Genomic DNA, 5,404 nt, shown 5'->3' with positions numbered 1-5,404 from the left:
TCTCAGTGTGGTCCAGTGCATCTGAATAAAGCTCATCAACAGTCTTCCCTTCATGTCTCCTGCCCTGGTCGTAGCCTCCTGGTGGTTCCAGCATGGTTGACTCTGTCACTAGGGTCCAGCTAGAGCTTTAGGATTCATAAAAATCTGTTTTTCCTCTCGTGTCATCTTCAGAATGGCTTAGTGGACAATGGAACCTAAAAGCATGTATTGTGAATACTAGGATAATATTATGCGGGAGTGTGGGGGTTTGTGAAGCTCAGTTGGTAGAGCTTGTAACACCAGGGTAGTGGGTTCGGTTCCCGGGACCACCACGTATGTCAAATTTATGCACACATGACACATCTGTTAAATGGCCTATGTACAGTACCAGTCAAATGTCATAGTATTTATGTTTTCACTATTATTCTACAATGTATAAAATAGTCACAAATAAAAAAATACCCTGGAATAAGTAGGTGTGTCCAAACATTTGTCTGGTACTGTATATTATTTGACTATTTACTGTTGGAGGGACCTCCACGTTCAGACAGAGCACCAGGTGCAGTCTAGCCACAGTTCTGTAAATGTAAAGAGCTTTGGGTGTGTGTGTGTGTGTGTTTTGGTGTGTGTTTGAAAATGGTAACTTCCTCACACGGCACAAAGCACCAGGTGGGTCCAGCCTGTGTGATAACCATGCCAATGGAGGGTGTGTGTGTGTGTGTTTCGGCAGAGAAGCCTGCTGTGAATCTCTTCTATTCATCAGATTCTGGTTCATGTTCAGCGATTTAGTGTCTCTTCCCACTTGAATCCAGAGCCACCCCTCATTGTGATTATCCTTCTCCACATCAGATAAATCCTCAATGATTTAAAACCTCTATACTGACTGTTTTCATCCACAGTATCCTACGGACATGAACAGGCTTGTAAGGCAGTTGGTTCTCTACCTACGGCTCTAACTCCTGTGGTAACTGTGTGCTAGGAGCTCTAATTCTGATAAGTCTCTATGGATCAGAACAGGAGAACTCTAATCCCTATCTGGCCTCAGAGCCGGCAGAACTTCTCACTGAGGGAGTCTAGTGGATTTGATCCTCTCTGGTCACTTTCTTGGTTCTGCCTTTAACTGACTCTGGATCAGCTTTCTGGAGCACCGGTCCCTATTTGAACTATGGCGTGTTGGGTCTTAGGGGCAGAAAGTCAGTACACATTTATTACGTTACATACAACCTGAAAGAGATGAACGTGAGCTGTTGTGCTCTTGCTAACGTCACTTGACCCTTTAAATGTGTGAACTCACCTCAGGACAGTAACACTACACGACACTACACTACTACACGCCAGCCCAGAATCTATTTGCCCGTATATTCTACATGCCTGTGGCGAGACCTGGGAATGACCTCTGGGAATGGTTTTGTCGGCAGTGAGCGTCACACTGCTGGAATGTCGGGCCCCTCGTTCATTTTCAGATGAGGAAACACGTTCTCTCTTTTCTCCCTTACTGCCATGACAACTGCCGCCAGAACCAGCGGAGAGAGAAATGGGGAAATATCCATCTGTGCGTCTGTCTCTCTCCGTTTGAAACAAAATACCCACTACATGAGTGGAGAAGATTAGATTACACACCTTTCTTCCCTCCCTGTCATGATAGTCTTATTTAGAAGCATATTCATAGTTCAGGAGACCAGGGTCTTCCTGTTTGGTTTTAATTGACAGTCTCTTATCAATATAAGTATACATTTAAAGGATCCTTGACAGGATAGAATTTGCATACAGATGCTAGCGATGTGTATCATTGTGTTGAAAGACCCTTGGGTAGACTGATATTTAATCAGTGGGGCATTTTGGGGCAGCTTGTAAATTCTGTGTTTGTGGGGAAGGTGTTATTGAAATTGGATAGTAAAAGTTGTTTCTACCCCTGTCTCTACCTCCCTCCTTCTATCCCTCCATCCCTCCCCCCTCTCTTCCTTCTGTCTCTGTGTTTCAGTGTGGTAGAACAGTTGTGTTGATAATTCTGTGGCAGCAGTGCTGGCTTCTCTGGGGAGCCTTTCTCTTCTCTCCTGTTTTCTCCCCCTGTGTTGATTAGGAGACAGAGCCTGGAACAGAGCCAAGGGTCTATTTACTGCCTCAATGCCCAACATGCGTGAGAGAGATGGAAAATAGGGAGAGAGAGAGAGAAAAATATGTAGCGAGAGAAAGAGGAAAATAGGTAGAGAGAGAGAGGGAAAATAGGTAGAGAGAGAAATATGTCGAGAGAAAGAGGGGAAATAGGTAGAGAGAGAGAGAGGGAACATAGGTAGAGAGAGAGAGAGGGAAAATAGGTAGAGAGAGAGAGAGGGAAAATAGGTAGAGAGAGAGAGAGGGAAAATAGAGTAGAGAGAGGGAAATAGGTAGAGAGAGGGAGAGGGAAATAGGTAGAGAGAGAAAGAGGGAAATAGGTAGAGAGAAAGAGGGAAAATAGGTAGAGAGAGAGAGAGGGAAATAGGTAGAGAGAGGGAAATCGGTAGAGAGAGGGAGAGGGAACATATGTAGAGAGAGAAAGAGGGAAAAATAGAGAGAGAAAGAGAGAAAGAGGGAAAATATGTAGAGAGAGAAAGAGGGAAAAATAGGTAGTAGAGAAAGAGGGAAATCGGTAGAGAGAGAAAGAGGGAAAATATGTAGAGAGAGAAAGAGGGAAATAGGTAGAGAGAGAAAGAGGGAAAATATGTAGAGAGAGAAAGAGGGAAAATATGTAGAGAGAGAAAGAGGGAAAATATGTAGAGAGAGAAAATATGTAGAGAGAGAAAGAGGGAAAATATGTAGAGAGAGAAAGAGGGAAAATAGGTAGAGAGAGAAAGAGGGAAAATAGGTAGAGAGAGAAAGAGGGAAAATAGGTAGAGAGAGAGAGGGAAAATAGGTAGAGAGAGAGAGGGAAAATAGGTAGAGAGAGAAATATGTAGAGAGAGAAATATGTAGAGAGAGAAAGAGGGAAAATATGTAGAGAGAGAAAGAGGGAAAATATGTAGAGAGAGAAAGAGGGAAAATAGGTAGAGAGAGAAAGAGGTAAAATAGGTAGAGAGAGAAAATATGTAGAGAGAGAAAGAGGGAAAATATGTAGAGAGAGAAAGAGGTAAAATAGGTAGAGAGAGAAAGAGGGAAAATATGTAGAGAGAGAAAGAGGGAAAATAGGTAGAGAGAAAGAGGGAAAATATGTAGAGAGAAAGAGGTAAAATAGGTAGAGAGGGAAAATATGTAGAGAGAGAAAGAGGGAAAATAGGTAGAGAAAGAGGGAAAGAGAGGAAAGAAAAATATGTAGAGAGAGAAAGAGGGAAAATATGTAGAGAGAGAAAGAGGGAAAATATGTAGAGAGAGAAAGAGGTAAAATAGGTAGAGAGGGAAAATATGTAGAGAGAGAAAGAGGGAAAATATGTAGAGAGAGAAAGAGGGAAAATAGGTAGAGAGAGAAAATATGTAGAGAGAGAAAGAGGGAAAATATGTAGAGAGAGAGAGGGAAAATATGTAGAGAGAAAGAGGTAAAACAGGTAGAGAGAGAAAATATGTAGAGAGAGAAAGAGGGAAAATATGTAGAGAGAGAAAGAGGGAAAATATGTAGAGAAAGAGGTAAAATAGGTAGAGAGAGAAAGAGGTAAAATAGGTAGAGAGAGAAAGAGGGAAAATATGTAGAGAGAGAAAGAGGTAAAACAGGTAGAGAGAGAAAATATGTAGAGAGAGAAAGAGGGAAAATATAGAGAGAGAAAGAGAAAGGTAGAGAGGAAAAATATGTAGAGAAAGAGGGAAAATAGGTAGAGAGAGAAAGAGAGAGAAAGAGGTAAAACAGGTAGAGAGAGAAAGAGGTAAAACAGGTAGAGAGAGAAAATATGTAGAGAGAGAAAGAGGGAAAATATGTAGAGAGAAAAATGGGAAAAATATGTAGAGAAAGAGGGAAAAATAGGTAGAGAGAGAAAGAGGTAAAATAGGTAGAGAGAGAAAATATGTAGAGAGAGAAAGAGGTAAAATATGTAGAGAGAGAGAGGGAAATATGTAGAGAGAGAAAGAGGGAAAATAGGTAGAGAGAAAATATGTAGAGAGAGAAAGAGGGGAAATAGGTAGAGAAACAGGAAAATAGGAGAGAGAAAATATGTAGAGAGAGAAAGAGGGAAAATATGTAGAGAGAGAAAGATGGAAAATAGGTAGAGAGAGAAAGAGGGAAAATAGGTAGAGAGAGAAAGAGGTAAAATAGGTAGAGAGAGAAAAAATATGTAGAGAGAGAAAGAGGGAAAATAGGTAGAGAGAAAATATGTAGAGAGAGAAAGAGGGGAAATAGGTAGAGAAAGAGGGAAAATAGGTAGAGAAAGAGGGAAAATAGGTAGAGAGAAAGAGGGAAAATAGGTAGAGAGAGAGAGAGGGAAAATAGGTAGAGAGAAAGAGGGAAAATAGGTAGAGAGAGAGAGGGAAAATAGGTAGAGAGAGAGAGGGAAAATAGGTAGAGAGAGAAAGAGGGAAAATAGGTAGAGAGAGAAAGAGGGGAAATAGGTAGAGAAAGAGGGAAAATAGGTAGAGAGAGAAAGAGGGAAAATAGGTAGAGAGAGAGAGAGGGAAAATAGGTAGAGAGAAAGAGGGAAAATAGGTAGAGAGAGAAAGAGGGAAAATAGGTAGAGAGAGAAAGAGGGAAAATAGGTAGAGAGAGAGAGAGGGAAAATAGGTAGAGAGAAAGAGTGAAAATAGGTAGAGAAAGAGGGAAAATAGGTAGAGAGAAAGAGGGAAAATAGGTAGAGAGAGAGGGAAAATAGGTAGAGAGAGAGAGGGAAAATAGGTAGAGAGAGAGAGGGAAAATAGGTAGAGAGAGAGAGGGAAAATAGGTAGAGAGAGAGAGGGAAAATAGGTAGAGAGAGAAAGAGGGGAAATAGGGAAAGAGAGATGGAAAATAGGTAGAGAGAAATATGTAGAGAGAGAGAGGGAAAATAGGGAGAGAGAGAAAGAGGGGAAATAGGGAGAGAGAAAGAGGGGAAATAGGGAGAGAGAGAGAAAAAGGTGGGAATCAGCCACAACACATTAACTTGTCTATATACTGGCTATATAGATTCCTTGTCACTGTGAATCAGCCAGCAGCAGTTAACTTGTTCTATATACTGGCTATATAGAGTCCTTATCACTGTGAATCAGCCAGCACCAGTTAACTTGTCTATACTACTGGCTATATAGAGTCCTTATATCACTAATAATATATGCCATTTAGCAGACGCTTATCCAAAACTTGTCTCTATACATTCTATGTAGAGTCCTGGTCACTGTGAATCACCACCTCCTGGCGTTAACTTGTCTCTACCAACTGAGCTATAGAAGACCTTATCACTGTGAATGAGCCACAACCAGTTAACTTGTCTCTATACTGGCTATATAGAGTCCTTATCACTGTGAATCAGCCACAACCAGTTAACTTGTCTCTATACTG

Source organism: Oncorhynchus gorbuscha, unplaced genomic scaffold (assembly GCF_021184085.1).
Source record: "Oncorhynchus gorbuscha isolate QuinsamMale2020 ecotype Even-year unplaced genomic scaffold, OgorEven_v1.0 Un_scaffold_5835, whole genome shotgun sequence".
Lineage (NCBI taxonomy): Eukaryota > Metazoa > Chordata > Actinopteri > Salmoniformes > Salmonidae > Oncorhynchus > Oncorhynchus gorbuscha.
Note: the sequence above shows the minus strand (reverse complement) of the source record.